Source organism: Rhineura floridana, chromosome 9, assembly GCF_030035675.1.
Source record: "Rhineura floridana isolate rRhiFlo1 chromosome 9, rRhiFlo1.hap2, whole genome shotgun sequence".
In the NCBI taxonomy this organism is placed as follows: Eukaryota; Metazoa; Chordata; class Lepidosauria; order Squamata; family Rhineuridae; genus Rhineura; species Rhineura floridana.
This window is the reverse complement of record NC_084488.1, coordinates 16,407,159-16,426,004: the sequence shown is the minus strand read 5'-3', so window position 1 is coordinate 16,426,004 and position 18,846 is coordinate 16,407,159. Positions and strand designations below refer to the sequence as shown.

General features: G+C 43.4%; 1 protein-coding gene across 1 annotated transcript in view; it reads right to left on the bottom strand.

The window, feature by feature from the left end:
* The window catches only part of PCDH7 (protocadherin 7), a 551,613-nt gene that overhangs the window by 428,242 nt on the left and 104,525 nt on the right, over positions 1-18,846 (bottom strand). The gene's annotated exons all lie outside the window — the stretch shown is intronic.

Sequence of the window (18,846 nt, the reverse complement as noted above, 5' to 3'; positions counted from 1 at the left end):
GCCTTGGTCATTACCTTACCCTCCCTTCTGGTCTGTGAAACCCCAGCCAAGGATCAGGCCTTTGGTAAACCAAATTAAGTATTTATTAAAGATAACAAAGCTAACAAGATTAACAAGATTTCTTCTTAAGGCACATAAGCATATGGTTTTACTCAATACTAATCTGAACTCCACCTCCCTCCTTCTTCACTCTCTCCTGGCAAACAACTCTCTCAAACCCCACCAAGCAATCCACTCTTTCTCTTCTCCCACCAGATTCCACAATTCACCACCTCACATTCCCCAGATTTACCTGTCATCCTTTCATTTATACTGTCAGCCATTTTAAACATTCAGCCAATCATCAAGCATTCTATTGCCCATTCACTCCCCCTCCTCTTTCACTACTTACCATGTATACTCTAAACAACCAGCACTTACCATATATACACTAATATATAGGAACATCACATTTCCCCCCTCTTAACTGCAGAGTATTATTCCTGTTCCAGGATTTATACGTCGCGTTAACAAATAAAAGTCTCTATGGGGAAAATGTCTTTCTTTGTTCCTCTGTCTGGTCACGTCACTGCAGTCCCAGCCACTTGCCTAGAAAGTCCATCGGCCAGTACATTGTCCTTGCCTTTGATGAACTGGAAGTCCACTTGATTGTCCTGTAGGGCCCAGGACCACCTCTGCAGCATAGTGTTATGGTTTTTCATAATCTGCAACCATAACAAGGCCCGATGATCCGTAGTCACTGTGAATCTTCGTCCCCACACGTATGGGCGCAACTTGTTCAGTCCCCACACGACCGCTAGGCACTCCTTCTGGACCGACGAATAGTTTTTCTCCCTCGGCGTCAGCTTGCGACTCAGGTACGCCACTGGATGTCTGGTGCCTTCTCTCTCCTGCAGCAAGACGACTCCCAGCGCGAGGTCCGACGCATCTGTAGCCACGATGAATGGTTTCTCATAGTCTGGTGCTATTAATATGGGTCCTTGGCACAAGGCTTGCTTCAGTAGATCAAAAGCCTTCTGACATTCATCCGTCCATAACACACGCTCAGAACACATCTTCTTTGTTAATTCATGCAAGGGGGTTGCTATTTCCCCAAAATTTCTCACAAACTTCCTATAAAATCCAGCCACACCCAGAAATGCCCTTACTTGTTTTTTGGTTAAGGGGATCGGCCACGCTTGTATTGCCTCCACCTTGCTCCATAAGGGGGTGATTTTCCCACTCCCCACCTTATGTCCTAAATAGATTACTTCCTTTAGTCCAAACTGGCATTTCTTAGCTTTTATTGTGAGGCCTGCTTTTCTTAAGGCCTCCAATACTGTTGTCAGGTGTTGGACATGCTCAGGCACCGACTTGCTAAAAATGGCCACGTCATCGATATAGGCCACTGCAAAATCTGACATGCCTCGCAACACAGTATTGATTACCCTCTGAAATGAACTTGGTGAGTTCCTTAGTCCCATGGGTAAGGTCACAAACTCATATAACCCATCTGGTGTACTGAAGGCAGTTTTGGCTCTGGATTGCTCGTCTAGTTCCATTTGCCAAAATCCTTTACAGAGATCTAGTGTAGAGATAATGGTTGCTGCCCCCAATAACTCTAACATTGCGTCTACCCTAGGCATAGGATACGCATCTGGGACAGTAATTTTATTGATTAGCCGATAATCAATGCAAAACCTTGTCGTTCCATCTTTTTTCGGAACCAGGACAATACTTGAGGCCCAGGGACTGATGGATTCCCTGATCACTCCTAATTCCAGCATCTCTTCCACCTCCTTTTTGATCTCATTCAAAACTTTCCCATTCACACGGTACGGAACAGATCTGATTGGGGCATGATCTCCAGTATCAATGGAATGTATAACTATACTGGTTCGGCCAGGTTTGTTGCTAAAGAGATTCCTATAGGTTTTCAAAACTCTCAGAATCTCCTCTTTTACTTCCTCATTCACCTCCTCTGACCATTCCACTTGATCTACCCCTCCTTTGTCTTTGCTTTCCTGTACCAAATCTGGAAGTTCAGGCCCACTTCCCTCAGGGAATAAGGTAACTTGCAACACCTGTGCATCCCTGGTATGGTAAGGCTTCAACATATTTACATGAACCACTTTGCTTTTGTTTAATTGGTCTGTGGTGATTACATATGTCACTGAGTCAAGCCTTTCTCTGATGGTATATGGTCCTTCCCAGTTAGCCTGTAATTTGTCATGTTTCCTGGGTATGAACGCCATAACCATATCTCCCACATCATACACATGTTCCCTGGCTGTTCTGTCATACCAGTAACTTTGCTTCTCCTGTGCATGACTCAAATTCTCTTTCACTACTTCCATCATTGATGTTAATTTATTGCGGAATTCCAATACAAAATCTACTACAGAAGTTTTGTACTCTCCCAGAGTTCCTTCCCATGATTTTTTTAGCAGTTCCAAAGGTCCCCTCACTTTTCTAGTAAACATTAGTTCAAAGGGTGAGAAGCCTGTTGACTCTTGAGGGACTTCTCTGTATGCAAATAAGAAGCATCCCAACCGTTCATCCCAGTCTTGTGGGTGATCTTGCACATAGCTTCTTATCATGCCCTTCAAAACTCCATCGAATCTCTCTGTTAACCCATTAGTGGCGGGATGGTAAGTAGTGGTCTTTAGATGTTTTAGACCACAACATTTCCACATACATTGCATCACTTCTCCCATGAATACACTGCCTTGATCTGTCAGCACTTCATGAGGGAAACCCAGCCTCATAAAGATTTTTAATAAAGCCTCTGCCACTACAGGGGCTTCTACAGATCTCAGTGCTTCTGCGTCTGGGTACCTGGTGGCAAAATCCACCACCACCACTAGATATTTCTTGCCATGCCTTGTGGGTTTGGAAAAAGGGCCCACCAAATCTATTCCCACTCTATAAAAGCGTTGTCCAATTATAGGAAGGGGCTTTAAGGGTGCCTTGGTCTTTACTCCACTCTTTCCCACCTTTTGGCATATTCCACAAGATAGACAATGTTGTTTTACATCCTTGGAGATATTTGACCAATAATAATGTGCAGCCAATCTCCTCTTGGTCTTTTTTATTCCCAGATGTCCTGCACATGGGACATTGTGGGCTACCTCTAGCAATCTGGTTCTGTATTTGCTAGGTACTATCAATTGCTTCACTGGTTCACATTCATCCTTTCTCTCAGCAGGCATCCACAGTCTATATAAAATCCCATTCTCACACACAACTTGATTCCTCAGTTTGTCAGTAAAAGGAATCTGTTGGGTCAGCGCTTGTTCCTTTATCTGCTTCAGACTTATATCTTTATGCAGCTCTTCCCTGAATTGATCTGCTTCTTCCCCAGAGACCAGTTGATACAGTTTGTCTTCTTCAGCAGGCCTGCTAGTGGTTGCTATGGTGACCTGAGGCTAGTTAACAGATTCCACCCTGTTTGTTTCAGCCCCCCTTAATATGGCTTCTTTTTCTCTGCCAATTTGCTGTCTGGTCACTACATATATTTTCCCCTGTGCCCCCATAACATCTCTTCCCAGTATTACTGGTTCTTGTTGTTGGGCATTAATACCTACTTTATATTGGCCCTCTCGGCCTCTCCAAGTCATATCCACCAGGGCCACAGGCAAACTTTCTGGTTGACCCCTCACTCCTTGGATAGTCACAGTTTCCTGAGGTAATATTACCTCAGATTTTATTAAATCCGGCCTCAGTAATGTCTGAGCGGCACCAGTATCAAGCAATGCCCAATAATTTGCCCCTTGTACACTCACTTCCTCTCTCAGACTTGAATCAAGGTCTGTTACTTCTGTCCAGTTTATCTGGCAAAACTGAACCTTTTTCGCTGTTTCTAAAGCCTTGGGCTCTGTTTTCACTGCCCTTGTCTGAGCAGGATTACTAATGGGGTTGGCAACCTCACATTGAAAACGTAGGTGCCCCGGTCTACCACATTTGTAGCATAATTTCTCCTCACTTTTAGGGTACACAGATCCACTCTGGGGTGTCCTGTGCCCTTCAGATTTTAATGGAGGACTCACTCGCTGCGGAACCACATCCCTTCTGCCAGCACTATATGGTCTGGGTTTAAACTCTCTTGATGTTTTCCCCACCCAGCCAGTTCTATTGGAGGCGAAGTGATCCGCCATCTCTGCGGCCTCCTGCACAGATGTAGGGGAACGGTCTTTGACCAGGAGCCTTATTTCTGGTGGTAACTGATGGTATAATTGATCCAGTATCATGAGGCTTTTCACCTCTTCCACTGACTGAGCTTTGGCACTACTCATCCACTTTCCAAATATATCCATCAACTTTGCTCCCAGTTCCACAAAAGACCTCCCTGTCTGTATCTGGCAGTTTCTGAAAAGCTTTCTAAAATAATCAGGCCCCAGTCTGAATCTTTTAAACACTGCTTCTTTGAATTCAGCATAGGTGACGGGCCTGTCTGAGGGGAAATATTGGTATACCTCAGCCAATTCCCCTTTAATCAGGTTTGATAAATACTGCATGTATTTATCTTCAGGTAGCCCCCACAACTGAGCTGCTTTTTCAAAGGTGCTGAGGTAAATTTGAGGATCTTGACCAGGCTCATAGACAGCAAAGTCCTTTGGAGTAATTTTTATTTTTGCACCATCTCTGTCTTTCCTTGTCTCCTCAGAGTGAAATTTCTCTCTATCAAATTTTAACTTTTCTACTTATAATTCAGCATCCAATGCTCGTTGCTTCTCCCTCTCCTCAAACCCCAATCTCATTCTCTCAATTTCCAACTCCCTCTGTTTTTCCTTCTCTGCACCTTCCATCCTCAATCTCTCAGCTTCCAACTCCCTCTGCTTGTCTTTTTCCTCAGCCTCCCATCTTAACTTCTCTCTCAAGTACTCTATATAAGCGGGATTGCTTAAATATCCTTCTGGGGTCTCTTCCCTGACAGGTTGTTTTTGCTGGGCAGTTGCAAATCCTATAAGTGCTACCCTCAATTCATCTACCCCTTTACCCTCGTGAGGTAAATTGAATGTTATGCACTTCTCCACCAGCTCCTCTCTTTTCATTTTTATGTATTCAGCCATGGTGTTTGAGTTCACTCACTCTTTGCCACACACTCTTTGCCAGTCACTCTCACAAGAAATCTTGTTTTGTTATTTCTGTTTGCCACACCACTGTTCTGGATTCTCTAGTATTCGTATCTGGATTCTCTGTTGTTCGTATCCCACCGCTACTGCCACCACTTGTGATGTGTCCTTCCCTGGCTCTCCCTGTCAGGTTCCTACCTGCGCGTGGTTACTGCCTGTCTCTAGGCACCACCAGGGACTCCACCAGTCCGGACCGCACTCTCTTATGGTTTACCTATCTGCTCTAGCACAGATCTCAACAGATCCCCCTGCTAGGCAACCACCAGTAACGTCCCAATACTAGTATTCCCAGAGACTCTGAATACTGGTATTGTTATTCTCTTCACCGCTGCCACCATTTGTTACAGTTCCCCTTCAGCCTTGGTCATTTCCTTACCCTCCCTTCTGGTCTGTGAAACCCCAGCCAAGGATCAGGCCTTTGGTAAACCAAATTAAGTATTTATTAAAGATAACAAAGCTAACAAGATTAACAAGATTTCTTCTTAAGGCACATAAGCATATGGTTTTACTCAATACTAATCTGAACTCCACCTCCCTCCTTCTTCACTCTCTCCTGGCAAACAACTCTCTCAAACCCCACCAAGCAATCCACTCTTTCTCTTCTCCCCCCAGATTCCACAATTTACCACCTCACATTCCCCAGATTTACCTGTCATCCTTTCATTTATACTGTCAGCCATTTTAAACATTCAGCCAATCATCAAGCATTCTATTGCCCATTCACTCCCCCTCCTCTTTCACTACTTACCATGTATACTCTAAACAACCAGCACTTACCATATATACACTAATATATAGGAACATCACAGGGGCATTCTCAGGAGAGAAATGGCAGGTGGGAAGAGAGCATGCCTAATACTTCACTGGTCCACCAGTTTTCCTTTACAAATGCTCCCACTTCCTGGAGACCATTTCCCCCCACAGCCAGGGCTTAGGGCCTGGCTATGGGAAAATGGGCTAAATATAGTGGGGGGCAGGATTTGCAGAGAAAAAATGGCAGTCATGGCAAATATTAGGCACCCTACCCAGCAATGGACTGCATGGTGGGGCAATGGCTCTCACCTGACCTCCTGACAGCTGAATTGCTGCAGCTTACCCGGAAGGAGATGGGGAAGTAGGGAGGTTGGCACAGTGCAAACGCACTTGCAGGAGTGCCAGATATGCTCTGCCAATACATTTGCACCATATTGACTTCCCTGCCACCTTGCCCTCCCCCTTTCTTTCCCAGTAAGCAGCAGCAACTCAGCTGTTGGGAGGTCAGGTGAGTGCCGCCGCCCCATCAAGCCATCTGCTCATTGTTCCTACCTACCAATTCTGCCGGACAAATACTTCTCAGCCTCTGTGCTAATGTTGCAAGATAAACAGATAGCACTGACTATGAGAGTTCTGCTTTGGGGGTAGGAAATCATGGGCATGCATCTCATTCCTATTAAGTTCAGTACTGTGCCTGTTCCCAGAGTATGTTCTTTGTTAGAAACTCGTGAATCTTTCCGGCTTTCTAAAGAAAGAAAGAGCAAGATGACCTCTTGGAAAAGCAGAGTGGCATGGAGGGGCAGCCCTTTGATACAGAACATAAATCCTTTCCATATCCGTGTATTTTAAAATACTAAGTGTCAGACTTGTTTTATTGTTTGGTATTTTTGTTTATACTTTACACTTAAGATGCCCTGAACAAATATCCTCACAAGTATAGCTAAATGGGGAGGAGAAGGTTAGAAAGATTTATTATGTTGCCAGAGCTGTCATGTAGGTTGCAAGCAAGAAATGTTTCTTCATCATAGGGACTGTAAGGATGTTCTCTTTATTCTCCTTTTAAAGGACACCATTTTTAAAAAAAATAATGAACAACTGAAACTAAAAACATCACATTTCTTGGTTTTGAAAATGAGTGATTCATAATTCAAACACTCTGTCATAGTAGACCAATTTGGGGGCATGATGGAAATTCATAAAATGAAAAATGGTGTAGAGAGAGAGGCAAGTTTTTCTCCCTCTCTCAGTATACTAGGAATCCCTTTTTTCCTGTGAAGAGGGGGTAATGTGAGTGCTGGGGAGCAGCCCCGTGGACCTGCCCCTGTCCCAAATGTCAGGGATGCTGCCTGGCATTAATGTCCATATCAATGCCATCCATTGATGGCATAGATGTCCATGTGTTAATTGAGGGGCCTACACTGAGGAGCTGCCAACTAAGGATGAGCAAATCTGTCAGTTTTGGTGTAAATACTTTTGTATGCAATTTTGCCTAATATACACATTTTCGCAAAACAAATTTCTCTAATATAATGCAGATTAGTATGTTATTTTAACTAATAAATGCATTTTTTACACACAGTTTATTCTAGTTTATGCACTTTCGTAGATATTACTTGGCCGGAGAACTGTATTGCAAAATTTGGAGGAGTGTGAAGTGTGAAGGGCAGCTGTGTTTCTGTTTGTGAGTTGTTTTGGAAAGTGTATATTAGGTATGTTCACCTTGAAAGGAGAATTGAATTGAATTAGTCCCTCATCCCTAGTTCCAACATGGGAATGTCTAGAGGGGGTCAACGAGAATGGTCCTGCTCCCTGGTACTTGCTTGAGAGTCACCCAAAAGATGGGCATGAAAGGAAATGCTTCTTCACACATCATGTAATTAGTGCACAGTATAGTGATGGCCACTAAGGCTGCTTTAACGAAAAAGATTGGAGAAGTGATCTCCCCATGCTATTAACCATGATAAACAGGTCCTCAACGCATAAGAAATGCAGTTTGCTTCCAAATTCAAGATGCAGAGGACAAACAGAGAAAGCCATCCCTTTTATGTCTTGGTTGCTGATGGAAGCAGAATGCCAGGTCACTGGACGTTTGCTCTGATCTAGTAATGCAAACTTATTATGTTCTTTAACATCACAACTGTAATAAGGTGAATATTGGGCAAATGGAGACAATGTTTATGGTTATGTCAAAATATGTGCATTTTTCTTAATTTCCCTTCAACCAATTGTTTCCTTAAACCTAATTCAGTCTCAGCAAGGACATCTTTAGAGATTTCTTTGCTCTGTATAACCTATTTTTATTCATTCTCTGCTCTTGGTTCCAACTACCATAGTTCAGGTGCGTGCATTATGTTCTTATCTCAATTTCAATGAGGTATCTGTACTTTTAATTGAGACATGTTATTCAAAACATATTACAGATGGGGCTGTCAATAAATAAAGCAGAATTATGCTTCTAGATGAAGTATGAAAATACAAAATTCATAAGTCCCTTTGTGTTGCTTTCACTAAGCTATACTTAGAAGCGGTGAGAGTGGTAAAAAAAAAACATTTTGCTGCCACTATTAAGTCATCTGTTTCCCGCCCAGCGGAGCTTTTTAGAGTTGTCCGAGGGTTTCTTCAGTCTGGCCCTCAGGACATGGTAGAGCCATCGGTGGCCCGTTGTAATGAGTTTGCTGGACACTTCCAGAATAAGATCTTATGCATCCGTCGGGACTTAGACTCCCAGTTTATAGCAGCTGATCCTATTGAGGTGTCCAGAGCGCAGTCTTGTCATGTTTTATTGGATGAGTTTCAGTTGGTTCAGCTCGAGGACATGGACAAGGTGCTTGGACAGGTACGTGCAACCACTTCGGTACTAGATCCTTGCCCCTCTTGGCTAATAAAAGCTAGCAGGGATGGAACAGTTGGCTGGGCCAGGGAAGTGATAAACGCCTCTTTACGAGAGGGAGTGGTCCTGGGCTGTCTGAAGGAGGCGGCAGTAAGACCACTCCTGAAAAAACCTTCCTTGGACCCAGAAAATCTCAATAGTTACAGACCAGTAGCGAATGTTCCATTCCTGGGCAAGATCATGGAACGAGTGGTTGCTGGCTAACTCCAGGCGCTATTGGATGAAACCGATTATCTAGATCCATTTCAATCGGGCTTTAGGCCCGGTTTCGGCACTGAGACAGCCTTGGTCGCCCTGTATGATGACCTATGTCGGGAGAGGGACAGAGGGAGTGTAACTCTGTTGATTCTCCTTGATCTCTCAGCGGCTTTTGATACCATCGACCATGGTATCCTTCTGGAGAGGCTCACGGAGTTGGGAGTTGGAGGCACTGCTTGGCAGTGGTTCCGCTCCTACTTGGCGGGTCGTCTCCAGAAGGTAGTGCTTGGGGAACATTGCTCAACACCGTGGGTTCTCCAATGTGGGGTCCCGCAGGGGTCGGTTCTGTCTCCCATGCTTTTCAACATCTACATGAAGCCGTTGGGTGCTGTCATCCGGAGTTTTGGAGTGCGTTGCCACCAGTACGCTGATGACACGCAGCTCTATTTCTCCTTTTCATCTTCTTCAGGTGAGGCTGTCAATGTGCTGAACCGTTGCCTGGCCGCGATAATGGACTGGATGGGAGCTAACAAACTGAGGCTCAATCCAGACAAGACTGAGATGCTACTGGTGGGTGGTTTCTCTGACCAGGTGGTGGATGTTTACCCTGTCCTGGATGGGGTTACACTCCCCCTAAAGGAACGGGTTCGTAGTCTGGGAGTTTTTTTTTATCCTTCCCTGTCATTTGAGGCCCAAGTGGCCTCGGTGGCATGGAATGCATTCTACCAACTTCGGTTGGTAGCCCAGCTACACCCCTACCTGAGCAGAGAGGACGTTACATCAGTTGTACATGCTCTGGTAACCTCACGATTGGACTACTGCAATGCGCTCTACGTTGGGCTGCCTTTGAAGACAGTTTGGAAGCTACAGCTTGTCCAAAATGCGGCGGCCAGATTAATAACGAGGACCAAGCGGTCAGAACACATAACACCTGTTCTGGCTCACTTGCATTGGCTGCCAATATGCTTCCGGGCCAGATTCAAAGTGTTGGTTTTAACCTATAAAGCCCTATATGGCGCGGGACCACAATACCTGTCGGAACGCCTCTCCCGATATGAACCTGCCCGGACACTGCGCTCTACCTCGAAGGCCCTCCTCCGAGTCCCATCTCATAGGGAGGCTCGGAGGGTGGTGACAAGAACTAGGGCCTTCTCAGTGGTGGCCCCCGAACTCTGGAACAGTCTCCCCGATGAGGTTCATATGGCGCCGACACTGCTGTCTTTTTGGCGCCAGCTTAAGACTTGCCTCTTTTCTATGGCGTTTTAATTAAATTTTAAAATTTGTGTAATTGATTTTAGATTGTTTTTCCTTTTTACATGTTCTTGTTGTATTTAATATGGGATTTTATGAGATGTATTTGTATTTTCTGTTGTACACCGCCCAGAGAGCTATGCTAGTCGGGCGGTATAAAAATCTAATAAATAAATAAATAAATAAATAAATAAATGAAATCTCCAAATACTGCCTAAATTGGCTATCAAGTTGGACACCCATTTGCTGCTCTGCATGCCCTCCACTGACAGGGGCCCCCACCCAAGGGTCAATGCTGACAGACAACCCAGATGAATTTAGCACATGTAGACATGTGCAGTTGCTCTCCCAAACAATACCATGCATGCTTGACATGCCCTGGTGCGCTGTGTGAAGGAGCTGTACACGCTTATCAACATATGAGCATATGGCTCCTTGCATGCTGAAGGAGTCTTACACACAAATGCTGATACATACTTTCACATGGTCTCTGAAAACATGGCAGGTGGTGCTCAGGCAAGGCTAGCAGGGGCAACTATGTATTACATACACACACACATGCTTTTAGTGCATGAGGAGGGCCCTGTGAACCTCTTAACATCAAATTTCATGTCTAACTTAGTGGCCAATCAATGGATTAATAAAAGGCATTTGAACCTGAAATCCATTCACAAATTCATATTTAAAGGAACATGCTATCTTATGCTACACACTGAAACAGGGATGAGGGAAATCCTTAATGTTTTCTTTTTTAAAAAATGAAAAATATACTTTATTGACTTATTGAGAAGCAGCATAATAGATCTAATTATAGTCTAATGATATGTTTATAAAAATTGTTGTTTTTTTCTCTCTGCTTGTCAAAAAATAAAATATTCAGCAAAGGACACCATATCCCATTGTTTATCACTTGGGTTGACTCTAAGTCCTACACAGAATCTCTGTCTTTTATGCTTCACCCCCCACCACCACGTGTCACAATAGTGTCTGCAGAGAGCTATGAATACACAATGCCAGGAATAATAAAGTATCTGTGGATGGCATAATGACACTTAAGTAAGTTTTAAAATATATGCATACTTCAACCTCCATAACCAGACTGGTACTTATTTCATACAAATAGGAGATGATAATAATACTGTTGTGATTAATAATGGTTGTTCTGAGAGGTCTCTGGAAGTTCATTATGCTTCCTAACAACTGCCATTAAGTGAAGCATTTCAATGGTTGCTTCAATATAGCACTGTAAAAATACACACAAATCAACCCTCTAAGTGAAGAGACTGTAAGCACTTTGCCTGTCCACAAGGATGGTTGGATTAACTTACACGGTTCATAAGGCCCACATGTGAAGCCCATTAATGGGCATATCCAACTGGAGGGTGGCGGCACTTCCAGACTGTTGCTATTTTCAGATAGGATTCAATCATATACAAGTTCAGGTTGCACAATCAAAGTCATTTTGGCACTCTTATGCAACAAACCTGCTTCCCCCACCCCTCCCAAAATAGAACGTTTTGTGATAAGGGAAATGATGTGGACATATACCAGAAAAGGTAGGATAACAATTGCTTGATGCAATGTTGTATAACCTTCCCCCAAACAAATAAAAATGCCTATTTAATCTGTAGCTGACACCATCTAGCCTCCTTGCAAACTTTGTGCAAACGGATCAGAATGAATACTCAAATCAACAAATCATCTGAAAACTGGCCTACAATTGTTATGAGCGTTTGAGTATTTGAGAGTTTGCAAAAGAGTCCTTCTGAGCTGGAATGAAGCAAGTACAGCTCTCTTCACTCTGCTGTGTGAGCCAGACAGCGTTTGGCTCGACCTTCTGAACCTTTGTCATAATCACATTCTCTGCCCCAAAGAACTTCCTTTTGGGGCAAGAGAATGGGACAATACCGTGCCAGATATGGGATTTGGACTACTAGTCCAAGCTGTTCCTTGCACATGCTGAGTAATCCCCATCTAGTCCCCAGCATGAAAAGATGTTCTGCTGTGGTTTTAGGACTATTCCCTGCCCCTTGCCTTTTCCTCTGCCCCAAAGATAAGTCCTTGGACTTTGGGGCCGGGGAAGGCATGTGCTCTGTGAAAGCCTTCAATCCTTTTGCAAACTATAGTGCCTCCCCTTGCCACAAGACCCCACTACATACAAAGTCTACAGGCCAACACAGACTCCTTGTGTGGCATGGAAGATCCAGTCTGTAAGTGGAACTACATCTTACCACAGGTTTTGGTTTTAACATGTAAGGCACTGTATAGTTCAGCACAAGGTTACTTGAGAGATGTTATCTCTTATATACCACTAGTTGTCTGTGAGAGAGCTTCTCCTCCAAGTCCCAAAGTTCTCAGAAGCCCGCTCCACAGTGACTCAGTGAGGTCTTTCAGTGTGGCTGCCCCTGTTCTGTGGAACAGCATTCCTGTTGTGATATGACAGGAGCCCACTAGCTGAACTTTCCGGAAGCAACTGAAGCCATTTTTGTTCTGACAAGCTTTCCCAGCTGGATGAATAGGTCTCTGCTAGGGGTATCTACTTGATATTCTTTTTTAAATCTGTTGCTATTTTCTGTATTGTTCTACATTTCCCAGATCCGTCTAGCAGCAAGAGTGCAAGAGATGAGGGGGAAGGGAGAGAGACTGAGTGGGGCTGGGACTGAGGACTACCAGCCTACTGTCCTCTACCAGGTGCAGCAATCATTGGAACAGCAGCAGCAGCAGCCAAGACAGCAATGTAAAACAAGTGCATAGGTGGGAGGAGTTACCTGGATAAGATCAAAATCTGAGCTGGAGAAGAATTCAGAGGCCATGATGCTGATCCTTATATTGAAAGTAGGGGGTGAGCACCATCAATTTTTGGGGTGCTCATAAATGAAAATACCCATTTTAATTAAAAAGAACAGACTCATGATGAGCATGCTCCAGAACAAGCAGGCAGCTGCCTTGATTCTGCTCATTCAAGCCTACCCACCCCTTCCATTGCCTGCTAGCTTCTCCCTCTCTTCAAAGGAGCAAACTCACTCTGGGGACTGGGGCAGGTTAGCAGATTTTGGAGAGCTCCTGGTGAGAGGTCTACTGGGTATCTCTTCCTTCTGCTGACACTGCTGGATTCTTTTTTCTTTTCTTTTCACCAGAAACCATGGGGACTGAGCAATGAACCCTGTGATTCCCAGTGGAAAATCTCAGCACCTACTGGGATCATGCAGGTTCAACAGGCAAGATTCTCAGCAGGAACAGATGGTGTCAGGGTTATTGCACTGGAAGCATCTTCACTCTGCAAACAGATGGGGAAAGGCAGAGAGGCTGGCAAGCCTCTCCTGTCTTTGAGACAGCCACTTCTGCTAGCCTGTCCTGGCCCCAAAGTGATCCCCCTCCCCTTGAGAACAGGGATGGAATCAGGTTCTTTGAATGTATGTCCTCCCCAAAATGGTCAACCCTTTCCCCCCTTGAGGGGTTTAGAGTATTTACATGGAAGGTTCAAAGGGCCTGATTCATTTCGAGGAAAAGCAGAAATCTGCTCACCCATCTCTACATGAAAGTAAACATTACAAGCTGCCAGAAATAATATCCTGAGACTGGAATTTACTAACTTTGCTATATGTAACTTTGCCAGTCTTGTGTTTCTCTTTGGTTCCCATGAGGGACTATCATCTGTAAGCGCATTATGGGGAAAATTGGGGAAATCCACCGCCTTTAAGAAAAACAGTTTTGCTTTCCCCATTTTTCTTTGAAAGAAAAAATGTAGCAGCAGCAGGTTTATTATGCCTCTCCCAGCATGAGATTTTCACGGCCATTGTCACTATTTTTTGACAGTAAGGGAAGAGTAGAGTCAGCCTAACGGCAGGCAAGTGTTTCTAACAAGCAATGTCATCTATTTTGCTATTAAGGAGAGTTGAATGCTGCCTCATTGGAATCCTGTGCCACAGAGGACCCCATCAGTTGGTCTTGACAATAAATAATTAGAAAATCTGCATTGCTGTCATTAGCCCTGCCGAGTAATTCTTTCCCGTTTGGTTGCAGCCTCAGATTCAGTCCTTTCCTTTTTTTTGTAATAATTTTTATTATTCAAATTTTCATAAAACAAATCAAACAACAAAAACAATACAACAAAAATAAAAATAAAAACTTGACTTCCGATTTGTCACAGATCAGCTATAAGTTTCCCCCCCCCTTTTTTTTGTAATAATTTTTATTATTCAAATTTTCATAAAACAAATCAAACAACAAAAACAATACAACAAAAATAAAAAAGATTTAGTCCTTTCCAGGCAGCTGCTGCAATCCCTCGATGGTGGAATATAGTGACAGATCAATAGCCATAAAGTCAATTCAGAATTATGATTATCCTAATGCACATTATCCTTTGAGTACTTCAGTGAAGGTAGAAGATGTGTGCAGTGTGTGTGTGTGTACAGTATATATGTTTGTCACACTGAAGTCCCCAACCTTTTAAATCATCTTCTGTGCTTCACTTTGTACATTGTTCTCCAAGATGCCAGCACCATTTTTAATTAGCAGAAATCCCCAGTAATTCAATCAAGGTAATCAGGTATACACTATTTTATATCTGGTCTCAATATCCAAAAGTCTAATGGCCCAATCCTAAAACTTGCTGAGCCAACAAAGGAATGTTTATGATATGGACATACCAATAGCAGCACTGCAACAAAATTAAAATAAAATAAAACACAGGACATTAGTGTTTGGATGAAATATTCAGCCTAGCCAAATTTTATCAGTTACAGGGGCAGGGTGGGCAAACATATACTCTTAAGATTCAGTGAATCTTGAGAGCGTGGGTGAATTTTATGAATTTTCTTTTCTTGGGCTGCCTGTTGATATGATTGTGGTTGGTTCAGCATTCCTCCTTACTGTAATAGATCAAGCCCATAACTGAAATGTTCTGTAGTGAATGCGAACATACTTTAGAATGAATATCTATTTTATACCCTACACTGGTGTTTCTCAAATGCTTTTCCCTTCTAAATGGACTCTACCTTGTGCCACCCAACCCAACCAGCGATGGGATCTACACATGAATGTGCTGAGACTCACATACACAGGTCAAAATAGCCCTGTGATGAACATGACAGTCTGTGTAATGGGTATATATTCACCATTGGCATTAGACAAAGAGCAGAAGGTATTTTCACACCCTCCTAAAACCACACATAAGGAACCATAATTAGACCAATGTGGAAACTCCTTCTGAGCTTTGCTGAGGGTCCCTGCTGAGGGAGCATTCAAGCCACACACCATCTTGGTTGACGTTAGAGAAGGAATACTTCACTAGCTTCAGAATTTTTCCTGGAATTAACTCTCCCCACCACCACCACCACACACACCTTCAAATGTCATGCACTTCCCATAGGGGGTAGTTTGAGAACCACTACCATAGAAAAAATATTGAGCAATATATTTATGTCAGTACTGAGAGCAAAAAGTAATGACATTATATGTCTTTTTCTTGTCTTGACTGTGTCACCCAATTTAGAACAGGAATGATCAGGTTCTACATTCTCAGGGGTCACTCTATCCTCCAGACAATGGGCTGGAGAATATAAGTGTACTTTATCACACAAAATGACCCTCTTACGAGAAGTGAGACTCCAAAAGAAAGTGAGCGCCATCTAGCAATCATGGCTTCACAGTATGAAACATAAGCGCCCAGCATGTTATGTACAAAATTCAAGAGAGAGTGATTACATTAAAGTATGGAATATCTCTGTTTTTTACAACTTGCAAATATGGTGTTTTTTTCTCTAAAAGTAAAGCTGTGAACAAACCTATCACTTAGCCTGAAGTCAGATTTCCCATATTTGGGGGATGATTCAGAGTAAGAGAGGGAAGCACTAGCACAAGAGAGACCCATTGTGCCAGTACGTGGCCTGGGGTTTGTCTTGCTGTCTTGGGAAATCAAGGACTCTAGCTCTAAAGCCCTATGTGACCACAATCCCACCCATTCTGATGAGTACTAAAGCAAGCTGGGTCATTTTAAATAAAGAGACTCCTCTCATTGAAGGTGGCGCTTGTTACGCAGCTAGATCTACCGCTCCTGTTTAATGTTTAGGGTAGAAACACACACATTGTCTGGTTCCAGTGCATCTCCACCTCTCTCCTCTGAAAACAGGGACACACGATGCTAGTCAAACCCCACCCCCTTTTAACTGTGCCCGTTCCTTGACCCATCCGATTTGACCATGGTGACACATGCCTTAGTCACATCCCATTTAGATTACTGTAACACGCTCTACGTGGGGCTGCCTCTGAAGACTGCTCGGAAACTTCAGTTGGTACAACGTGCTGCAGCCAGAATGTTAACTGGGGCTGCTTACAGGGACCATACAACTCCCCTGTTAAAAAAGCTCCACTGGCTGCCAGTTTGTTTCCGGACACAATTCAAAGTGCTGGTGCTGACCTATAAAGCCCTATACGGCTTGGGTCCAGGCTATTTGACAGATCGCATCACCCTCTATGTGCCTGCCTGAACCCTGAGATCTTCAGGAGAGGCCCTTCTTTCAATACCTACATCTGCACAAGTAAAACTAGTGGGAATATGAGATAGGGCCTTCTCGGTGGTGGCCCCTAGGCTTTGGAATTCCCTCCCTAGGGAGATAAGAATGACCCCTTCCCTGCAGTCCTTTCTCCGACAGTTAAAAACTTTCTTATTTCAGCAAGCCTTTGATTCCAAAGGTGGCCAAGGATAGGCCCAAAAGGATATTATATTGTTCTTGCCAGTTTATTTTTTAATTATTCTGATTTTATGATTATGTTTTTTAATTATTAGAAACAGTTTAATGCTATTTTAAACTAGAGTTCATTTTTAATTATATCTGTTTATACTTATTCATTTATGTATTATATGTTTTTATTTTTGATAGGTTTTTAATTATGTGTCTTTTATCTGGAAGCCGCCGTGAGTTCCAATTTGGAAACATGACAGGGTATAAATAAAGTTAATAATAATAATAATAATAATAATAATAATAATAATAATAATAATAATAATAATAATAATAATAAAAAAAACCTGGTGGGAGCAGCTTGAGTGCATTTTTTTTAAAAAAAAAATCAGCTTCAAAGAGATTTCACAGCTGATCGGAAGGTCAACCAGTTTCCCCTCCAGGCGTAGCTAATGGAAACACTTTGATCTGGCAACTAGTGTGTTCACAACCTTTGTCTGAGATTCACTGGTGCTGAAACATTCAGGTTCAGCTCTTATGAAATCTCCAGCTGAACCCTGGCAGAGAATGGCTCAGTCAATAGTAGATAAAATCAGGCTGGAGTTGCAGGACCCTGGATAGCTCCAAGTAGACAACTTGCTCTGATGAAGTCTAGAGCAGCCTTTCCCAACCTTTGAGTCCAGATTTGTTGCTGGACTACAGCTCCCATCAGCTCCAACTAGCATGGCCAATGGTCAGGAATTATGGGAACTGTAATCCAGTAATGTCTGGGGACACAAAGGTTGGGAAAGGCTGTTCTAGAGCTCATCTTAGGTATTTTAATATCTTTGTTGGGCCACACTACACTTCTCAGGCTCTTTCCTTTCCCTGAAAAGGAGAATCTGAAAACAGTAATTCACTGGTCTGGAGCCTCCCAGTCAGGCCCTGTTGCTGGTGAACAGGAGTTAGAGAATGGAAGGCTCCAACTGTACAGTGGGACAATCCCTTCAGAGAATCTGGTTCAGAGAATGTTGCCTCTGGAGATCTAGATTCAGCACCTCTGCAGCTTACACTGCTGGTCTGCCTGATCCAGGTAGCTCCTTCTCAGTGTCAGAGACAGCTACCACCTGCGTTGGGGGCATTACACAATATCAGTTTCTAGCTCAGCCCCTCATGTTCCTAGCTCGAGTCTATGAGGGCTAAGCTACATCTTATGGGAAGACAAACATGGGGACTTGTGGCTCACATTGCCTCTTCAATCTCCCCAATAATGTGTAGTAGAAAATAATTGTGTGACTTCATCATATTAGTGTTTTGCTGTCTGTGCCCCCATAAATGAGAACAAAGAACACAAGAAAAGGCTGCTGGATCAGGCCATGGCCCATCAAGTCTAGCGTCCTGTTCTCACAGTGACCAACCAGATGCCCATGAGATGCCTGCAAGATCACTCTCCCCTCTTGCTGTATCCAGCAACTGATGTTTGGAAGCCTACTGCCTCTGACTACAGAGGCAGAGCATAGCCATAATGGCTAGTAGCCACTCATACCCTTATCTTACACAAATTTGTCTAATCCCCTTTTAAATCCATCCCAGTTGGGGCCACCACTGCCTCTTGTGGAAGCAGATTCCACAGTTTATGCACTGTATGAAGAAGTACTTTCTTTTGTCTACCCTGAATCTTCCAACGTTTGGCTTCATTGGATGTCCACAAGTTCTAGGGTTATGAGAGAGGGAGAAAAACATTTGTCTATCCACATTCTCCATGCCATGTATAATTTTATACACTTCTATCATGTCATCTCTTACACACCTTTTCTCTAAACTAAAAAGCCTCAGATGCTGAAACCTTTCCTCATAGGAGAGTCGCTCCATCCCCTTGATCATTTTGGTTGCCCTTTTCTGAAGCTTTTCCAACTCAACAATATCCTTTTTCAGGTGAGGTGACCAGAACTGTACCCACTATTCCAAATGTGTC